Here is a 23,095-nt window from a genome sequence, read left to right as displayed (position 1 = left end):
GGTAGGTAGGAAGACTACAAGTATAGAGGACATTATATTTGGTCAAGCAGAATTAACAACTGTAAAAATAAAATCATGAAGATAAACATGGAATGTACTCACTTATGAATAGATATTAGCTATAAAGATAGCCATGCTACAGTCCACGGACCCAGAGAAGCTAAGTCTCTCCCGGGAAGGGGAAATGGAAGAGATACTGCAGGTAGACAGGGTGGTGTTTGGGGTATGGGAATAGAAGGGAGTGATGTGGGAGCAGGGAAGGGTGTAGAGAGAGAGACAACTGGAACTAGTGGGCATCTCGGGGGTAAGCCAGAAACTTAGTGCAGTGGAAATACCCAGGAATCTACAAGGGTGACCCAGCTAACTCCTAGCATATGGATATGGATATGGATATGGATATGGATATGGATATGGATATGGATATGGATATGGATATGGATATGGATATGGATCCTGAACGAATCATCACCAGGCAAGACTTCCAGTGGAGATATTGAGACACCAATAATAAAACAAAAATTAAAATAAATAAAATTTCTAAAAAGAGAGTGAAAAAACTAAGAATTTCCAACTGCAAAGACAGCTTTCTGTGACTGGGATGTAGACTATATTATGTGATCAAGATACATACATTTAAAAGTGTAACTCTACAAATTTAGGATTTTATTATGTCTCCAAAGACTGTTTCTGTAGACACATCACGAGAAATGCAAAAATAAGTTTTGGTGATACCACAGTGCTCAAAACACACTCCATGTCATCTGTTACACAGTGAAGAAGAAAATCAATATTTATGCCTACTTCCAACCCAGGATGCAAAAATGCAATTACTTTAAAATGTCTACAGTCATGTACCAAGATAATGTTCAAACAAGCCATGTATTTTAAAAGAAATAGAAACAAATATTTGAAATGCCTATAAGAAATAAAAAAGAAAACACCCTGTTTTATAGCCTTCGTGATTTTAAAGTTGCCTTTATGTGGGTGAATTTCATCACCACATATCAAAACATTGTTCTTTGGCTGTTTGCCTCCATATCCCTTCGTAGCACAGGCGCCCCTTGTTGATATTGCTGTTTTAAGCAGTCTGACGTTGATTTCAACTTAGTAAACTCATGTTCTGTTTAGAATTTCTATCCTTAAGTATGCCTGGCACCCTTTATCCAGGCTCCCTGCTTAACTCCCTCAGGAATAAACTCTCATCTATTGCTTTGTGGAATAGGGAGCTAGACATTGGGTGGTACAGAGTGGTGCTGGTTTGTAAGGGGTGGGGTGTAACTGCTTCTAAATGAGCAGTGGGCTAAGTATTACTGTGCAGCATACACTTCCCCGGCAGAGGTGCCCAATTCCTGAGCCTTGCTGGAGACCTTGGGGAAGATAGGTACTGTGTTGCTAATCAGTTTCCTTCTGCTTTCCCCACAAGCACTTCAGCTTTTCTGGGTCTAGTGACTCAGTTTCCATTCATCTTTCTTCTTTCAGACATCTTCCACACTGGTGGTATTCTTTTGGTTTTGTTCTCTTGGCTCTAAAAGTCCTTGATGGTTTATACCTCTTTAATAGTAAAAAATCTATTTACTATCCCTCTAATAAGCCTCCAAGAGGGAGCTGAAGTGCATGTGTTCAGTACTTCCTCTAACTGGAATCCTTCAGCTCATTGTTTCTAATATCTACAGTGAAGCATCTTAAAATATGCTTGATGTAGCTGTGCAATGATATGCATGCACTATTTATGAATTAATGGCTACACGCTGTTAGTCTGCATTAGTCCTTTCTCTTCATACAGGCGATAGAATACAGTTATAAAGGGTTGAAGTCTATTCTGCCTGACCACTAAATTATGTTACCTTTTAGGGTTCAGAACTCCACTTTTCTCTCATGTTGTGTTCATGATCCCTCGAAATCAACTTGTTTAATTAAAATGTTAATCATTGCAATTTTTTATTTTATTATTTTTTAATCACTTCACTTTTGACCCTGATCTATTCTTCATCTCCAAATATCAACTTTTTAATTAATATTATCACTAGGATCTCATGGATCTCTCCCAATGCAGACCATTTTACCCATTGCAGACCACCAAACTGGGATTCACCCAGTCCCTAGTTGCTCAGCTCAAAATTGGTATTGGATTAAATTATATCATGATTTCAAGGCCTAGAAACACAGCACCAAGGAAACCTGAAAAGACTGAAAATATACATACAGACAATATTCTAGGGGGAAGGGAATAGGAATTAAATATATTTATTTCTACTTTCCTAGGCTAAGTGATATTGAGAAATGCTAGAATAACCCCAGAGTGGTGTGTGTGTGTGTGTGTGTGTGTGTGTGTGTGTGTGTGTGTGTGTATTTCTATTATGACTTTTCAAGTATCTTTCAAGACCTCAATGTCTCTTATTATCTTTGGTTTTGTGAGTTTGGGGGATAAGATAGTATTATTAACTGCAACTCAGTGAGTTTGAGGAGAGTGCAGAGAGAAGTGCATTTGCTCCGTTCTCCGTCTTTACCTGGACATGGAAGAATGCTCATGGGGGTGTCTCTGTACAATAATATTCAGGGAGAACCCTGAAAGAAGGGAGGAAATGCCATATAAATATCTGAGAGAAGAGCGTTCCAGATGGAGGAGCTATACGTGGAAAGGAGCCTAAATTAAGAGTGTTCTTGATGTGCTGGGGACAGTGAGCCAGCCCAATGATGCTGAAATGAAGTTGGGAAGCGGATGGAAAGGAAAGCATTTGAGAAAAGAAAGGTGAAGTGTTGACGAGGGGCAAGTTATTTATTAGAGTCCACAGCGAGGATTTTTTTTTACCCAGTCAAATGCAAAGCCCTTGGAAAAATTTAAATAGACATTATTAAAATTGTACTTTAAATAAATCACTCTGCTGTGATATCCCATGACAAGTTAAAGTCAGAAGCAGGGACACTAATTAGGAGGGTCAAAGCAAGAACTCCTGATGCCTTGAGCTAGAAGGAGAGCAACGGATTTGTAGAGAAGTGATCCTCTGTTCTGCTTTGAAGTTAGAGCCACTGGGATTTTACAAGGAGATTGTCCAGGAGGAGAGGCAAGGTTACGCCAAGGTTTTGGCTTCAGCAAAATGAAATCATAGTGTTGAGATTTTAAACACTGCAGATGAGACAGATTCCTTTAGGGCAGGGAAGCATAGGGACTCGGTTGGAGACTAAGTTGGAAATAACTGCTAAAACTCATCTAGATGGTTGTTTCAGGTGGCCATTGGAAATGAGCTTGTGGTCTGAGGGAGAAGGAGGACGGAAGACTCGTGAAAGGGGGGAGTGCTCACTGGAGTGTCACAGACAGGAAGTTGACTAGGAAGACAGGTGTGGTTTAGTAGAATAACGCTCACGGCCAGACAAGGAAGGGGCATCCAGAGCGTGGGCAGAGAATGCGTCTTCCGTATATACATCAGGTAAGTCATCCTTTGCACTCAGAAGTTTGAAGGCTCCGTTTTCAGCAGCTTGGTAGATGTGATCAGAGATGTGGAATTCACCTTCGGTCGAAGTAGAAACCAGAGTTCACTATTAGCTGAGAAAAGTAAAGAGAAGCGAAGTGATGGAGTTGAAAGAAAAGACAAGGTAAAATAAGTTATCAAGGAAAGTAAGATGGTAAATAAACCTATTAGAAATTATAGTAGCGTTGCATGGCTAGGCTAAAGCCACTGAAGTCTTAGATCGTAGAGAGCAATCAGTCAGCTTGGGCAAACATCTGTATGTCATTGCTCAGGCACAGTTGAGGCAGTTAATAGAGATTTAGGTTTGAGCAGAGTGGATTTTTCCTCTCTGGTTTGATGGAGTGTTACATGGGAACAGAAGGTGTGGTGACGTGACTGTGGACATACGCCATCATTGGCTGCCCTAGTCAAAAGCCTAAGAGTCATCCTGGGCTCCTCTCGTCAGTTCCCAACCTCTGTTGCCAGTTCCTCCGGCCTCCATCAAGATATAGCTAGGTTTGATTATCTTTATAGCCTAGTTGTTTGGCTCCTTGAAGCCAACATCTCTGCCATGTAACTCTCTCTACCCTCCTGACACAGTAATCCACACAAGAGCTGGGGAAGTTCCGGACATCTCAACACATATTCCCGCTGGACAGGTGACTTAGCACAAACCACAGACACAGACGCTCTGCTTATTTCTCCCTCCTTCTCTGATACTGCTTTTCCCCTGGCTGCTCTGTCCCAGACACAGTGGCCTTTTCTCTGATTTTCCCTTATCTCAGGTCCATGAACTACTTTCCCCCTCTACTTACACTAACCTTCCACTGGATCCCCATTTGGCTCTGACTCCATGTATCAATCTGATTAGATTGGAACCACCCCAAGAAAGACTTTCCAGTTACCTGGATTTAATATACATCTAGAGCTTTTAATTCTAGCACTCGGGAGGCAGAGGCAAGCAAGTGGATCTCTGAGGTCAAGGTCAGCCTGGCCTACAAAGCAACTTCTGGGACAGCCAGAGCTATACAGATCTTGTTCAAAAAACTAAAAATTAATTAATTAATTAGTTAAAGCAACGCTGCATCATACCGTCATAATTCTTTTAATGCTTTTAAACCATATGACTATTTTTACGTGTCAGGATATCTGTATGTATCAATTAGAAAGAGAATTGTCCCTCTGTGTCCCAGAGTGGTGGCTTTTAAACTCGCTTATTCAAGAAGTTCACACTCTTAAAATGCACTTGGGACCCAAGTTCTTTCTGTGTGTATTATGTCTCCTCTTAACTGCTGTTGAAAATTGAGACAGATTTTTGAAAATATTTCTGTATTTGCTCATTGAAAATAACAAAAAAGAGTAATCTCCTATTCACATAAACAACATTTTTTGAAGAATAGTTCTGCTTTCGAAAACAGAAAAAATATATAGAATGGCATTACTGTTCATTTTGCAAATCCTGCCAATGCCTGATTTGACAGCTGTCTGGATTCTCTTATCTGTCTCCACATGCAATCTGTAGTAATAGCTTGCCTCTTCTTGTGTAGCTGTTTGCTCTAGAGTGAAGCATTCGCTCCCAGAGGAAAGGCTCACCAGATTCCTGAAACTCAAAAAACTACTTGTAAGACTCAAGAAACGCATGAAACTTACAAGACTCACAAGCATCTTCCTGAGGCTGTGTGGGCAGGGAGCAGCACTGGAGGAGAGAACATCTTTGTTGAGTGGTGTAGCTGACTGCCTGGTGTTGTGCAGGGGACTCTAGTGATGCAGGCTTTCAGTGATGGGGTGGGAATTTTCAGTGATGTTGTAGTCTGTGTCAGCAAGGCTCCTAAAAGCAACACTATAGTAGTCAAAGCATTAGTAGTATAGGCTTTAATCCCAGCAACCCAGGCAGCAGAGGCAGATGGTTCTCTGTGAGTTGGAGTCAGTCTGGTCTACAGAACGCGTTCCAAGGCAGCCAGTTACATAGTGCGCGTCTAGTCTGTTTGAAAAAGAAAAGAAAAAGAAAAAAGAAAAGAAAACCCAAAGAAATTGTTGGTTCACTAAGCTGATGTCATTGCCTTTATCCGTGATAAATATAATTCAAGGAAATGTCACCTAACATTTGTATTGTGCACCATATATAGGAAATCTGCTAGGCATAGTGAGAGATTGGAGTAGGAAGACTGAATTTAAGGCCAGTCTGGGCTACACAGGAAGGCCATATCTCAAAAAGAATCAAATAAAATATCTGAAGAATTTTGTCTTCATACTAAATATTTAATAAATGTTTTAGATAACTGCATATATAATCTTTAATAGTACACTAATACCCAAGAGTACCAAGTCCTTAAAGTCTACATGCAAGATGAAATTTGAACCACAGCAATTAATCCGTGTGCATAAATTCATTAGTTGATTGCCATATTTGAATAGGCCTTTTATCTAGCATGATTTTGTAACTTCCTACATTTGCCATTTGAAAAATATTTATTCACTAGTTCATAAAAATTTTTAAATGTTGACATATTTATTTTAAAAAACATACACATTCAGAAGAGTCTTAAATATTGGAAGCTGTTGAGCTCTTGGTAATGAATATAAATCTTCAAAGTTCTATTTTTTACTTGACAGCTTTATACTTGACTCACTTTAATTTTTTTTTTTAGAAAGCATTTGCAAAGTACCATAGTCCAATGACTGAAATTGTCACCCACTTGTTTTATTCACGTAGTAATAATGTTGCATGAAAACAAATGACTGCTCCGGCTTTTAGTGATGACATTTTTTTTAATGGCAGAGGTGTTTCTCTTAAGATGGCAGTCATATCAAACATAATTTCTAATTTATCATAAAAATTGTAAACATTAATAATACAGTTATATTAAAATTTAATAAAATGAGTCACTGTTCAGTCCAAAGCAAGTTGCAATTTTGGGGGTTTTGGGTTTTTTGCTTGTTGTTTGTTTTTTCAGAAATTCTCACTATTCAGCTCAGGCTCATGGGATGTCTTGCTTCAGCCTTCTAAGTGCTGGGTTTACGGGCATGTGCTAGCAGGTCTGATAATATTCTACAGACAATTTAACACACACACACACACACACACACACACACACACAGAGAGAGAGAGAGAGAGAGAGAGAGAGAGAGAGAGAGAGAGAGAGAGAGAGTTGAGACAATTTAACCGTGTAGCCTTTGATGGTCTGAAACTGGCTAAGGAGCCCAGCAGGCTGGCCTCAGACTCATAGATATCTACGTGCCTGTACCTCCTAAGTGTTAGGATCAAAGGTGTATGCCACTGTACCCTGCTGAACATATTCTTTACTAAGTAAAACTAATGTTTTAATTATATTTTACTTATGCAATTCCACTTTTGGGGGGTTGGAAGTATATGCTAATGAAGGATAAAAAGTCCATTAGTACAGTTTGGTGGTTGCCTTGATTCATGCTTTATTAGAAGTGCAGTCAGGAATCAATGGGGGTGATCCTAGCTGAGATTCACAGCAGTTAGGGATATGGAACCTGAAGAAACCACCTCCTATAGCCAGGCAGGAACCTCAGTGGGGGAGTAGAGACACCAACTCACCTACAAAGCCTTTGATTCAAATTTATTCTGCCTGTAAGAAATGCAGGGACAGGGAGATAGAGCAGAGACTGAGGCAATGACCAACTGATAACCCGTCCAACTTGAAATCCATCCCATGGGAAAGCACCAATCCTTGACATTATTGATACTCTGCTATGCTTGCAGACAGACAAAAGTCTAGCATGGCTGTCCTCTGGGAGGCTCCTCCCAGCAGCTGACTCAGACAGATGCAGAGACCCACAGCTAAACATTGGATGGAGCTTGGGGAGTCTTATGGAAGAGTTGGGGGAAGGATTGAGCGCTCCAAAGGGGATAGGAACTCCACAGGAAGACCAACAGAGTCAACTAACTGGGACTGTGGGGGCTTTCAGAGACTGAGCCAAAGATCATACATGGGCTTAACATAGACTCCCACCCCAGCCCCTGCATATATGTAGCAGATGTGCAGCTTGGTCTTCATGTGGGTCCCAAATAACTAGAGCCAGGGGCTATCCCTAAAGATGTTGCTTGTCTGTGGAGTCCAGTCCTGTAACACAGCTGCCTTGTCTAGCCTTAGGGAGAGAAGCCTAGAGCTTAGCTATGCAGAGACTTGATGTGTGAGGAGGGGAGAGGGATACCTATGGGGAGGGGAGTTCCACTCTTTCAGAGGAAGGGAGGGGAATGGAGAGAGGGATTGTGGGAGGGGAAGAGGGAGTGGAAGAGAGACGAGAATGTAAAGTGAATAAAAATAGTGCAGCGAGATTTACTACAATTGTTGTTGTCCTGTCAGTACAGATAGCAACACAGTGGAAAAAGAAAAGGCATTTTAGAATTATTAGGAATACAGTTATTATGTCAGAGATGTCCCAGGGTGTTCTCAGAGTTGTAGTTCTCCCTATATCACACTAGAACCCAACAGTATGACACATATTAGGAAGTCATTATTAGTCTTGAAATATGAACAAAGAACTGATTTATTCTACTACTTTAGTGTATTATGATTGGACAACCTCTTATTTGGAAAAGAATCATCTCTTAGAAATTATTGTTTTGTTAGTAGCATTTTGAAAGAGAAGAAGAATAGTTTAATGAACAGAACATATCAATAGGCATCTTTTCAGGGAGCTATGTAGACTGCTCAGCGCAAATTACTCATACCTTTTAGTCTCAAGAGATTTATAAGCACTAAATAAAAGGCTATGAGCTAACAGAATATTTCCATTAAATTACTAATCATTCTTTCTTCTATAGGGACAACCACATACAAGGCAATGTATCATTTATACGTATCCCTTTTTGGAGACATGTTAGAACCCAGCAAAACAACTTAAGATTTGAATACATGGGGTGACTTAACAATGTAAGGTCAGTTGTCGACCTAAGTGTAACTTGTAATAGAGAAATAGAGGAACGTCACAGATCAGGAGTGGACAAGGGATAATAGCTATGACTAGAGAGGGCAAACCTAGAGTCAATAAAACAGAAAACCCTAGACAGATGGGAAGAATAAATTACAAGGATATGACTTCAACAAGTAAAGAAGAAAACTAGAACTGAGTAACACTTTTGTTCCGACCAGCTGAGGGGATATCACCTGGCTCAGTAACACTGAGTGTGGAGTAGGAAGCAGAACCTCTTCTCATTTGCTTGCTACTGTTTTGAAGAAGACTCTGCAAAATAATTGTCCAAGTTCTGAATGACTACCTGATCACATTCTGAAGAGAAGGGGGAAAAGAAAAGAAGCACATAAACTAATACAGTCCTCACACTGAAACAACCTCTTAGTCCATCACTACAGGAACATATAGAAAGAAAGACATAGGGTGCATATTATTGTAGGGTACAGAGCTGTGAGAAGTAAGCAAGACCTTATAGACACAATGCTTTATGGAAATGTCAAAAACCAGGAATTCATATTTAAGCAGCTTGAAATATATAGGTTAAAAACAGATCCCACATTATTTCCAAAAGTACACATAAAGGTATGGGTATATACAATTACTATGGAAGTTATCCGCTTACATACAAGCCTAGTTAACAAGAATACATCAATTTAATTACTTCAACTTAAAATACTGTAGAATAGTAATACACTCACATAGTTTGCATTCTTAGATAAAAATAATTAGAAAAAAATTATATCTTTTATGTTAGCCAAGGCAATTTGCCAGATTTGAAAAAAGATCCCAGTAATTTAGCATTTCTAGTTCTGTGATTGCATGCATATTGTCATACCAAAGAAAAGGGATTCGTGTTCATTTTTCTTTGGAAAAAGAGACTTCCTATCTTTTAATTGTCCATTTTAATCTTTAACAGACAACTGTACCAGTAGATTCTTATATCTGCACTATATTTCCACAATAACTTTCAAGTTATTTTTCAGAGAACAGGAACAAAAGTTAGTTATATAAGTTACTTTTCTGTTGCTGTGATAAAACATCCTGACCAAGGTAACTTACAGAAGGAAGGGTAGATCCGGTTAACTGTACCACAGGGTTAGGACCATAAAGGCACAATAACAGGGCAGCAAGTGGAAGGTGTGGTCTCTGGATCAGGATGCTGAGAACGAAGCAAAGTGGGGGGAGAGGAAGGGGAGCGGGAGAGAGCAACCAGAAGTGGTACAAGTTTTTAAAATTTCAAAGCCTTCCTCCTGTGACGACATACTTTCTGCAACAAGGCCTTACCTCTCAAATGTCCCCACATAGCACCACCAAGTATTAAATACATGAGCCTCTGCAGGACGTTCTCAAACCACCACACCGATCTCTTTCTTATGTTAATGCTTTGAATAGTAAGAGACAGTTACTGTCTCCGGACTAAAGAATTCCAACCCAGCCCAGCTCACCTTGTGGGTCTTAGTTACTCAGTACATTAACCATATTCTTAACCTCCTCTGCACTTACCTACTTCACGACATCCTTAGCAAGATGAGCTATAAACCTGTAATGATAACTCAACAGTGGTCCAGAGTGTGTCTAATTAAGAGAGCAGTTATTTCCCACTGAGGTTCCAACTAGTCCTCAAAGATAATATCTATTGACTATGCAATTTTGTCAACCTTTCTTAAGTTTTAGCAATAATAGCTTATGTTTATATGAATGCTATTACAGAACATTGCCTTTTAAACCTTTCCACATCTCAGGAATATGACAGATAGGATGTCATGATTTCCTCTGCATGGATGAATAGTATGAACCTAAAGATATTGAAGTGTTTTGCCTGTGGTCACTTATCTATTAGGTGCGGGAGGTAGAGTATCTCTTTCTAAGCATATAAAAACCACACAAACAGCCCTAATGGAAGGCAGTATGGAATAAGAGAAAGAGTACAATTTGCAGACAGAGAACATACATTTAGACTCCAGTTTTGCCACTGGCAGTCACATGACCATATAGCAAAAATAGGATTGATATAAACATTATGATCAAAGTGTAATGAACCGTATAAACTCTGATTTCTGTATTCTCCCTGTTCTGATGACATGAATACATTTGATTTTTAAAATGTGTTCCAAAATAATTTTCTCTGCCTCTTCTGCTCCCACACCAGAAATTTATTCTTTTGAAGTATGTTTCTTACTATTATTATTTACTTGGTTTTTTTTTCTTTTTCTCCTATAGCAACATTTCTCAGCTACTCTAGTTTTTTTAGATAGTTGTTAACAAAATTATGAAAGTCAGGGAACATTCACTCTGTGTTGTGTGACAAAATTTTTTCTACAGAGACACATCACACATATTTTCTGACCCCAGATAGGGAACCCACAACAGACCAAAGTAAAGATAACACCAAAGTTCTATTTGGTGAACCAATGACTTTCACTGAGGTTACTTGCAGGAATATGGGTGATGGGTTATTTACAGGAGCAGAACTGACTCAAAGACAGCTGCATCACCAAAGCCTACCTTGTCATGGGTGGCAGCTCACAAAGCTGGGAACCGGAACACATGTCACAACGTAAAGGCAGCTCAGTTGGAGTATGTCCTTTCCAGGTACCTCAGTTGCCCCAAACCTTTTTCAGGCAGCTTGGTGGGTTTTTGCTTCTTCCAGGCAATTGGTTTTGCTTCAAAGTCTTCTTTTGCAACTTGACTAGGTTGAGATTCTTCTTAGCAGGTTGGCTCTGCTCCTCTAAGGGGAACTCTTGGCTCTTATTGCTTCCTCTGGAAGGGAGGGGCCTAGTCAATCTGCTCTATTTCAGGGACTTCCTGAAACTATTTTGAGTTGTTTATCTTCCGTTTAAAGAGTTTACCTGTAAGACAGAACATTTCAATCTCAGAGGAAACTGTTACACAGCTTACTGACATTTTCATCCTTCCTCAGACTATAATAAGCCGCTCTCAAAATGTTTACAAACTATATAAAATTCAAAAATAGAACATCAAATATTAGTATCCCCTTTTACTTGTGGCTCTTTTGTTACTATTGTTGTTTGTTTGGTTAGTTACTGTTTAGAGACGAGACCTTACTATCTAGGTCAGGCTGGGTACAAACTTACTATGTAGCCAGAACTCTTTTAGAACCCCAAATCCTCCTGATTCTTCCCCTGGAGTGCTGAGATTAAAGGTGTGTGCCACTATGGCAGGGTGTTTGTGTTTTTGAAGTAGTGAGAAGGAAGCAGCTAACCACTGAATTAAAATATTTGAATAGCAATGTCATGTTTATAAACCCATCGACTACTTAAGTGTTTGCAGGAAAATTTTTCAGATTTCAGTGAAACACTGTTTTATACCTTTGTTGATTACATGTAATCATGGTGCTTGTGCCCCAGATTTTCCTGCCTATAGTGCAACAGTGTTTTCCTGGACGATTGAGAGATAATGCTTTTATTTTTATTTTTATCTTTATTTGCAGTGTAGGAGATATCTGTAAATGGTCTTTCTCACACTCCTCTTGTGGGAAATTCTCATTTTGCCCACATAACGAATATTGGCCTTTCTCTGTATTTCCAGGTTTCTGGTGACTAAGTTATATCTTTTCCTAACTTATAATTTGGCTGTCCAACACCTTCTTCAATTACAAGAGTCAATTTAATCCATCTTTTTCCTAAATTTGATAGAATTGGTATCTGTCTATTACCACCTAATACTTGAAGTTTACACAGGTAAGATATCTGTCAGGTATACAACAGATCCGAACAGGTCCAGTGGGAAATCCTAAAGCAGAAGTGAATGGCTGACCTAAAAAACAACCAAAAACATGCATTATGAGTTATGGAGAGATGACTCAGTGTTTAAGGGTGCATACTACTCTTGCGTAGGACCTGTATTTGGTTTCTAGCACCCAAGGTGGGCACATCACAATTACTTATAACTCAAGTTCCAGGGGAAGGCCTCTGACCTGGCACCTGCATTCATATGACAACCCACCAAGACACATATGATTACAAATAATTAAAGTACATCTTTTTTTTAATGCATTATGACGGCTGTGGAAGTGGCTCAGAAGCTGAGAGAACGTGCCACTCTTGCAGAAGACTCAAGACAGTTCTCATCATTCACTTCATTGGTTGGTTCACAATTACCCGTCATTCCAGCTCCCAGGAGAATCCATTGCCTCTGTCCTGAGTACTTGTACTCATATGCATATACACATGCACATCACAGATGTACACATGCATGCATTTGCACATGCACACCGATTAAAAATAAAAATCAATCTTTTTAAAAGTGATATTTTATTAGAATTTTCAAGGATTTTGCCTAGTGGTTATTTAGTGCTCATAATCGAGACATCAGCAACCAAGACCCGAGAGGAGCCAGTGTACCGAGGGCTGTAGATGCCATCAGTTATGCTAGAGGTATTCAGTGTTGTTTCAGGTCTTTGACCCTTTCAACCTGCTGCCCTTGCTGTAGCATCCGGAAGTGTGACTTGAGGACTCAGAATGATACGCAGAGAAGTTAAGACACTATTTTCTCAGTTCCAGTCGTCTTCTCTTCATGGTCAGTGTGTCTAATGTTGGATTATGTTTTGCAGCGATGTTCACTTATAAACTCATCAGCCGTTTAGAAAAGGAGGAATCCATTGTTGCTTTAGCCATGTGCAAACCTGAGTGTACAAAGATTCTGTTCAGCAGTTATCTAATGTCTAATTCTGAAGTTAAATTGGGATCTCGATTATGAAATGAAAGCCTTTCATTAAAGCACTGAATATCTGTCCATCAAAACATCCAGCTGGCTTTTTAGAAAAGCAATTTTTAATTAAAAAAAAAGAAATGTGGTGTTAGTCAGAGAGGATGTGCATAGAAGAAAAAGAAAAAAAAAAACACTGCTATTTCTGAGATGCATAGAAATTCTGTCAGGTCTAAGGGTACTGAAGAGGTCAGGGTTTGAGCATGGATTAGACATGCTGCAGGTTACCATGGTGTTACAACGACAACAGCCTAACACTATTCTAAAAAATTCTTAAATATCACACATACATACTTACAATTAGGTTATGATTTGCTAGGGGAGAAAAAAGCATGCGATTATATGGATGAGATAAAATTATTTGCAGTTATAAAATACCTTCATTTACCTTATTCCTCCTTCCCCATCTCCTGACCCTACCATCAGGTGGCTGGGATGTATTAAAATTTCTTCGCAACATGCAATTTAGGGATCCATGTATTTGATGTGTACTTCTGCCAGCTCATTAACTATGACTAGACTTCTATTTCTCAAGTAAGCATTTCTTTTAACAATGTTAGATTAAGTATAGCAGGCTCAGATGAATTGTTTAGTGACTAATATTCTTTTCTTTGTGAAAGCTTCCAGTCCATCATTCATTCATTCATTCATGCACATTGTTAATTGAGGACTATATAAGTTTTGCTCTTATATTTAATTTTAAGTATTTTTTAATAAAAGAAGTCTTCGATGTTTTTGTGAGAGGTTTCCACCAGGAAGTATACTAAAAGCAACTGGTGATGTTGAAGAAGTTTCCTCATCACTTTAGTGCCTCTTTTTAATTTCTCATAGAAATTCGGGTCAATTGGGATTGAAATGAGCCAAAATGTGCAAACATTTAAATGACTTGGTCTTGTAAAGGCTGAGAACTATGTGCTTTGAGGCTCATGACAACTGAAATTGTAAGATTAAAGAATGAATCCATATCAGATTTAATGAACAAAGTCTTTACATACCCTTGATTTATTCCAGTATCAATTGAGCTGATAGAAAATATTTCATTGATTTAATTTCTAGCCCCCGTTGCATTATTTTTTTTAGTTTTAAAATTTACCATTAAATTGAATCCCATTATCTGACTAAACTTTGTGTTCTAGGTTAAAAAAATACATAATTTTTGTTTTTTCACCTTTTATATTTTCTTTTTATGAATAATTGTTTCATGATATGTCAGTGTTAAAGTGACCTTTTGTAAAGCAAAGTTTTATTATGTAAATATACTTCATTTTTAAAAAGTAATTGAATACTTTTGTTTATCAGTGCTGTAGCGGGAAGCAGCATGGAAATCGTAGTTTGATACCAGCGGATCAGTTTCAATTCCTTTGATCTGCTTAGGTTTCAGAGATGGATCTTAAAATAGTGCTTATATCACGCTAAGAGCTACAACTTGTTATTGCCGCCTGTGCCACCAAGTGCCTACCACTATTCAAGGAAAGCCACGTGCCAGTATGACCAACCATATTATCTCTGTCATTAATAGAACATACATAAAGAAATAAAATATACCGGTAGCATTTCTTATAATCATATACTGCTTTCCAGACTGTAATTGCTGCTAATAATTTTTTCTTCTTTTCCTGTCCTGATGTCTTATGCTGATATTACACAGAGTTTCTTTTCAAGGTAAAACTACCTCACCCAGTGGTTATAACAAAGGATTACTAAGTTTAAAGAATACATGATTGTCTTTTTTTTTTCTTTTTCTTTTTTTTTTTCAGAGCTGGGGACCGAACCAAGGGCCTTGCGCTTGCTAGGCAAGCGCTCTACCACTAAGCTAAATCCCCAACCCCACATGATTGTCTTTTATCAGTAAAAATCAGGGAGCAGGGTTAGTAGTACAAATTCAGAATCTGTTTTTATTTATTGGACCACACAAGTAGCATGCCACATGCACCCATGAATAGTAATAATACAGTAAAGTGCTTCAGTGTAACTGTACTTTGGTAATGATTGGTACATCGAAGAATGGTGCATGTGTGCGTGCGCGCACACACACACACAACACACACATACACACTTTAATTCTTGCATTTAAGATTTCAAATGAGAAACTGTCAAAGTAGAACTAAGAATGATTTGAATCTGAAATATGCATGCAAAACTAAGATTGTGAGTAGATGATAAGATACGTTTTTAAATATTTTAATTTTCCATGTATAGGTATTTTGAACATGTGTCTGTCTTTATGTCACATGCATGCCTGGTACCCACTGAGGTCAGAGGAGGGTGTTGGATCCCCTGGAGCTAGAGTCAAAGATGGTTGTGAGCTACCATGTGGGCGCTGGAAACTGAGCCCAGGTCCTCTGCACACACAAGTGCTCTTCACTCCTGAGCCATCTCTTCAGCCTGTGGAGAGATTCCTTAAAACGGTGCCTTAGCTTCTACGATTCTTCAAATCCCAAAAATTAAAACTAAAATTAAAAATTAAGAAACGACATCACAAGAAATAAACATGTGAAAATAGAGTTCAGTAAAAAATTCACAGGGAAACATAATGGTGTTGGGATGCCCACTTGAGACAGCACACTGAGGGCAACCTCGCACCCAGACCGAGGCAAGTCTAGACCTCCACAGTCCCAAGGTGCAGCTGTCTCATGGCGGAGATGAGCCGGTAGGATATTTCGCCACTCATTATGAGAAGTCAAGGCAGTCTTAGATGCAGCGCTGTCGTTCAGAAGCACTGCGCATACATGTGGGCATCTGGGCCGATGCTTTGTCTGCTGAGGCATTCAAACGATGTGGAGAGAGGGAGTGACAGTCCGACTCTCACCACGTGAATAGGCCAGATTCCTTGAACCTCAGGCCACCTTGGGAGAGACAGGAATGATGCTCTTGTTCATGGCTTTTGGGGCACTCTCCTCTTTGCCCTTTGGCCTTTCTGAACCACATCTGTGACATCTACTTCACACCTATCCTTAGTAAGGAGAGCTCAGTTGGAGACAGGATGGTTGGTGTGCAGTGTTGAAAGCCAAGTGAAGCTCTAGATCCCGTGAGAATTCCTCCAAACCCTGAGATACTCTCTGCTGCCAGCACCTCTCTGCAATCACCCCCGTTCGCCACTTTGTCAGATGAGACGACAGAGCTCAGAGATAAAGGGCTCTGTTTAAAAGTTCTTAATTCATGTCGCTCTGCAGCTGGAAAAACTTTAGTGAACCTGTCTGTCATGCTTCATAAAAGATAATGTTTTAAAATGTTTCAGAAGAGGGAGTGCTGTGCACAGCACAGTGCATGCATGAGCATCAGAGGACACCTTTCAGGAGTTAGTTCTCTCCTACCTTGTGGAGGGAAGGTCCTTCTTGTCCCTCAGTACCCGGGCTTGCCGTCCCAACTGTGACTCCTCTCTCTCTCCCTTCCACCTCCCATCGAGAGTGCTGAGGTTAGAGAGTCTCATTTGGCTTTTTGTGGGTTCTGGGATCAGTTGTCAGGCTTGTGTGGCAAGTTTTCGACCTTGGTCTTGTACAGTTTCCAGAGACAGACTATGCTAATGCCTTGAAACCACCTCTCAGTAGCCATATGACCTTGGGAAAGAAAGGTATTTGAACACTGCATGTTACTCGTCTATTGGAAAATGAGAAAAGTGTCGTTGGATTACACTGATCCTGTCATACGTTCCACATCAGATGCTCCATGGTACATACTAGCCACATGCCTCGAGCTTTGGTTTCTTCCCACAAGACTTGAATGGAATGCCACAGAACCTACTATCTGGTATTCCATGTGGCAATAGCAACTTGAACTTGGAAAGGAGCTAATACAGTGTAAAACTTGACCAGTGGGAGAATGGGAGATAGAGAAATTCTGCCTTCTTGATTTCTTTCCACAAATTGTGCAAGTCATTCTTTCTCCCAATATAGCCTACGGGGATTTCTCCAAAGCCACCTGTGACACCCTGTGACCTCATCAGGGCTGGTCACGAAGCAGTGCAAGCTTGAGAAAGCATCACCTGGCTCTGCCACCGTTCCCCATTCTTGGCAACCCCACTTACATTTTGTCACTTCTAACATTTTGGTTTTCAACCTCCCAAATAAAATATCACTATTTGTACTTTACATGGTTTTGGGTTAGAAGAAGTCATCAACATGGTGCTAAAAAGGAGAATTCTAGAATAATACCCCTTCTAGGCAGTCCAGCTCCATGGATTCCTGGGTGTAGTCACATATTTTTAATTCATTTATTTATTTTGTTTTATTGAGATGAGGCTTCACTGTGAGACTCTAGAGCTCGAACTCATATGCCAGGCTAGCTTCAAACTTGAAACAACTCTCCTGACTCAGCCTCCCACCTTCTGGAGAGGTATAGCCATGAGCAGCCATGTCTGGTTTCAGGTTGCAGATATTAAGGAGTCTCTCCTGCTGTGCTGTCCTTGGGTAGAGGGATAATGACTGTCTTGTCAATTTATCCTAGTAGTTTAGAACACCATTTATGGAGTCAGAAGACAATTTTACTTAGCAGCAAGCTAGTAGTAAGAAAAGAAATTGTCTATATCATCAAGTGATAGAACCAGGATCAGAACCAGGATTTGTCTGCCCAAAATGCATATCCCTGACCTGCTGACCTGACCCGAGTCTTGAGAAAAGCAATGGGGATTCAGGTTTCATTCCTATGCTCAAGGGACCATGTTGGTGCAGAAATGGCCACCACGGTACAGTGGCCACAAGAAAAGTTCAAACGGAAGAGCTTTCTAGAAAGCATGGTTCTAGTAGAGGCGTAACATTTAATAATAATACCATTTAATAATACCATTTAATAATAATAATAACAACAACAATAACATTTAATAATACCACAAGTGGTAAAGTAAACACAGGAGGTGAGTAAAGAGGCAAAGACATCTCAGAAAGAGAGGAGACCAGCAAGGACTTGGGAAAGTCAGTCCACAAGCCTCCATGACACGGAACAGGCAAGTATCATAGATTCTCCAAAGAGTGCACCAGGGAGGAAGGTGCTCTCCTCCCCTCTCCTGCTCTCCTCTTTCTCCTTTCTTGTTCCATCTATTTTTTTTTTGCTCCCCTCACCCCTGGTCTTGCTGTGTATAACAGGTTTGCCTGGTAAGTAAGATACAGACTACTTTGGTTTCAAACTAATGGCAATCTGGCTTCCGTGTCCGGAATGGTGGGGTTATGGGCATAATCCACCATACCTGGCTTTTGTCAGATCTTATGCCACAACGAGAAAAGTAACTCATACAGTAACCACGAGGTGACAGATGATTAGCTAGCCCTCTATAAGAATCACTTCCTAACCCTAACCCTACTCCTACCCTAACCCTAATCGTAACCTAACCCTAACCCTAACCCTACCCCTAACCATACCCTAAACCTAACCCTAAGCCTAACCCTTAATCCTAACCAAAACCCTAACCCTAACTCTAACCGTAAGTCTAATCCGTAACCTTAACCTAACTCTAACCCTAACCCTAACCCTAACCCTAACCCTAACCCTAACCCTAACCATACCCTAAACCTAACCCTAAGCCTAACCCTTAATCCTAACCAAAACCCTAACCTTAACTCTAACCCTAACCCTAACTCTAACCGTAAGTCTAATCGGTAACCTTAACCTAACTCTAACCCTAACCCTTACCCTAACCCTACCCCTAACCATACCCTAAACCTAACCCTAACCCTAACCCTTAATCCTAACCAAAACCTTAACCCTAACCCTAAACCTAACCCTAACTCTAACCCTAAGTCTAACTCTAACCCTAACCCTAACCCAAACCCTAACCCTTAGCCTTAACCTTAAAGAAAAAGAAAGAAAGAAAAAAAGGAAAGAATCACTTCCTGTACACATAGCAAAACCATCCCACTCTGTGCCTTGAACTTAAGTCACTTTTTAAAGCTGAAAAAGGTAGTGCTTAGTAAGAATTATTCAGAAAAGTCACCAGCATAAGCTGTTTTAAAGGCTTGGCTTCTTAAAATGGCATAAATAATAACACCCCATTTACAAAAATCAAGACAGAGTGGATTATTTTTAAATGATCAAAGTGACTGTCCTACATTCAGAAATCTGGTGCTGTTTGTCTAGAAAGGGAAAAAGTAAGAAATCATCTGCTGTGAGGAGAGCAGTCACTCATGTCTTACTATAAAGCACAATTAACCTTATCAACTTCCCTTCAAGATTTGGCAGAGGCAGCTGAGAAGCCAACACCTAGTTTCTTTCCCTTAAAAGTTGAACATGTGCGAATGGGCAATTTTGTCTTTTTTTTTTTTCAATGTTAGTTTTTTAGAAATATGTTATATATGTCAAGTATGTTTTTATTTTTTTAATTTAAGAAAAATAAAACCAAATACAAGATAGCAATTCTTTAAAGCTACTAAAACATCTGATTATTCTGGTGATATGCTGTCAGCTACTGTTGGGGTCATGGCAAGAAATAATCCAAAAATACCTTGGATGCCACTCTTCAGCCCTGTAACAATTGTCTGGTTGCTCTGTTTCTCCACCCTGAAAAGCAATTCTGTGGAGGATGCTAGCACTTTAAGAACACAAAACCCTCTTTGAATGTTTCTATAGCTTGGGGTCTTGAAAGTCCTCCAAAGACTCCTATGTTAATGGCTTGATTCCAAAGGCGATGGTATTTGGAATTGGTAGATATTTACAAGGTGGGTTTGGTACACATTCCTTAGGTCTTTGAGAGTGTGTTGATAAATTGGAGAAAGGTACTTTTGATCTCTCTTCTCCTTTGCCTCCCGGCTGATGAGATGAGGATTTTTCCCTTTCTACTCTGCACTTGGGCATGAGTATAAATACACACACACACACACACACACACACACACACACACACACACACCAGAATTCACACACATGTGTGCACACACAGGTGAGAATACACACATGCCCATACCCATAAGTACAAACACACACATGTGCTCACATATACATAAGTATACACATATATGCCCATACCCACATAAATGCAAGAACACTTTTTATTTTTATTTTTTAAGAGACTGTCTTGCAGCATTCTGTGTGCAATGAACCTGCTGTGAGCCCAGCCTTTTCCTGCCATTGAAGCCTATCCAACTCTCGTAATGTAATGTCTTACCTGCCAGGAGGAATAATGCTTACTGGAAGATAGGTCAGAAGAGAAGAGCTTTGCCAGTCTGCAGTAAATGCCTGGGGTACATATCACCCACAAAGGAGATGATCAAGCCTAAATATTAGACAGCAGTTAGACTCACTGATAGCCTCAAAGCTGTCTAATGTTCAAATTTTAGTTCTTCAATTTACAATTTTAATAGATAAATGCATGCTTTATACAAGTCCATATGATGGATTTCTACTTTTCCTCTTTTGACTAGTTAGAAAAATGTCTTTATGACATTCCAACTCACTGTGGTGGGAAAAATAGACACAAAAGAGAACGTTTGGCTGGTTTCCAGGTTTCCTGCCAAGAGTGGTGTAGTAGTGAAGAAGAATTGGGTGTAGCAGTTAAGTCTTTTGCTTGGATTATTTTTTAACAATTAGGGAATGCATTCATCACACAAAGTCTTTCTGTCAAGTTGATCCCAATAGCTTACACTGAAGACCTTTTATGAAGCTGGTCAGTGAAAATTATGAGCCAAGCACTGAACTAAATAAAATAGTAGAAAGTGTGCTTCTACCCTTCCTGGAGAAAAGATACTTTTTTTAATGTGTCAAAATTTGAAGTATTACTAAGAAAAATTTAACTACAGTGTAAGAGAGATAAGCTGTTTAGATTTGGGTAAGATAAATGTATTCCAAGTTGAAGAATGGACCTGGGCTTCCAGCCAAGGTGAAGTAGCAGAAACTGAAGTCTCTCTGCTCTGAAATAAATAAAATGTGTAAAGCACTGCTTTTCAAGAAACTAGATATCAGGTTGGACTTAGTAGCTCATAGTTGACAATTGCTATCTTAAAAGAGAAAGGAAGAAAGCAGAAAAACAGCAGGCAATGAATGACCTTGACTTACAAGACCAAATACAAGTGAGATGAACAGCAACATTGTGTTAACTTGTGGTCCAGAAACCATTTCCAGACTGTGTCGCTGAGCAGAGCAATCCAAATGGACACTGGTTGTCTCCTTGAGTAAAGGCTAGTGGGGGAGCCAGGGGAGCCAATGTGCTAAAGTCTGCAGGGCATGAAACTGTGTCAAAAGAAGTTATCTACAAATAATTATAAAACTCTTTTAGGCCAATAAATTAATTGTTTAAATTTCATGTATCTGCTAAATAGATTGAATTCATAATTAAACTTTTGCGTCGAGAAAATGTAGACTCTAGATGGCTCTGTTGGTGAATTCTGCCCAAACATTCAAATAAGATAAAAACAAGCATCGTTTAGTCAAACGATTACAAAGAAGCACACAGTTCCCAAGTCATTCTGAGATCCTAATTTCACTGAGACATAACAACCAATCCAAACTGTACAGGAAAAGAAATACGGAACATTATTTTTATGAGCATAGATTGAAATATTCATAACAAAAACTTATAGCAGTTCAGACCAAAGGGTATATTTCAAGTGAAGCTTTTCTCAAGAATGCAAGGTTAGTTTAACTTTCTAAACTCTATCAATGTTACTTACCATACTAACAGATGGAAAGTCAGTCACACACTATCCTCTCACAAAGTACAAAAAACAAAACCAAACAATCAAAAACAAGAACAATATTTGCAGCCATTCGTGGTAAAACAAAACAAATACAAAAATACAAAAAAAAAGAAGAAAAAGAAGAAGAAAAAAGGAAAGGAAGAAAAAGAAAAAAGAAAGAAGTAAACCTTCTTAGCACACTAGGAAAAGGAGAGAAAGTAGAGTATCTACAAAGCTTACCAAAAGCGTAAGACTTAATGGTAAAAGGTTAAATATTTTTCCTCTGATATCATCAGAAAAGCTAGTCTGTTGGCTCTTAGTATTTTTATCTAACAGTTTGCTGAAGCTTTAAGTAAGAAAAAGAAATTAAAGAAGACATTAGAAAGAAAGACATGGCCCTGGTTTTGTTTATCCTACATGGAAAAAACTGGAAGTCGACACACACACACACACACACACACACACACACACACACACACACACACACACACCTATTAACATTTCTACTGTTGGCAAACGCAGGCAGCAGAAGCTATGGCACAGGCTGACCAACTCAGCTACCGTCTGGGCCGAGATCCAGCACTTGAGTCACACCACCCTAATGTCTACTGTGTCCACACGCTGCTGGAGCAGGCTGAGGAGTTCACCCTGCAGAAACAGAGGTCACTGCTAAGTGTGAATGGTCCTGGGTCTGCTGGCAGATGCCGCCCACCCAGCTTTCTGCGTTGGACGACAAGAGGAGCAGAGCAGTGGTGTAGGCTGCAAGCACAAAGATGGAGCCCAGCGGGCCTCAGTATAGCTGATATCAAGGCAAGAACCAGAAGGGGAGATTGCACGAAAGCTGCTCCCATCTATCCACAGGATCGCCTTGACTCTGGGCAACAGTAGGATATCTAAGATGAATCTCAGCGAGGTTCCAGTAACCCAGGGATCCCGAATCTTTGCAGTGAATGTATCCATGTAAAGCTGTTTGGGGGAAAAATACACTGTCTGACACACAAAGCTTCCAATGCCATTATGATGAAGAGGCAGGAAATATGGAAAAAACAAACAAACAAACAAACCGGTAAGTGCACCACGAATATGCAACTGTCATAGGTGTAAGTGAGGGTTGTAGCTTACACTGAAGACCTTTTATGAAGCTGGTCAGTGAAAATTATGAGCCAAGCACTGAGCTAAATAAAATAGTTGTGGCCATGTTGATTCCCATGCTCCCTGTTGGCGCTAAGGGCCACAAATGGGTCCATGGTCCTGATGTAGCTGGGGGCTGGATTTACGTCCATGACCCATGTTACCCTCAAGGGCCATATGAATATACTTGGCTTTTGCTGCTGACTGAGGCCATGTTTATAACCCTAGGCTGGCTGGGTTGATATGAGTG

General features: G+C 39.7%; 1 long non-coding RNA gene across 1 annotated transcript; it reads right to left on the bottom strand.

Annotated features, from left to right (window-relative positions):
- Positions 1–640: 640 nt before the first annotated feature.
- LOC108351752 (uncharacterized) lies at positions 641–22,150 on the bottom strand. Its single transcript, XR_015627353.1, has 4 exons — positions 21,709–22,150; positions 10,896–11,239; positions 5,097–5,286; positions 641–3,541 (listed from the first exon to the last, which is right to left on the bottom strand). It is a non-coding gene; the product is annotated as an uncharacterized LOC108351752 (long non-coding RNA).
- Between the last annotated feature and the right edge of the window lie 945 nt (positions 22,151–23,095).

Source organism: Rattus norvegicus, chromosome 8 (assembly GCF_021556685.1).
Source record: "Rattus norvegicus strain SHRSP/BbbUtx chromosome 8, alternate assembly SHRSP_T2T, whole genome shotgun sequence".
In the NCBI taxonomy this organism is placed as follows: Eukaryota; Metazoa; Chordata; class Mammalia; order Rodentia; family Muridae; genus Rattus; species Rattus norvegicus.
The sequence above is the reverse complement of the archived record's forward strand: the minus strand, read 5'-3'. Positions and strand labels throughout refer to the sequence as shown.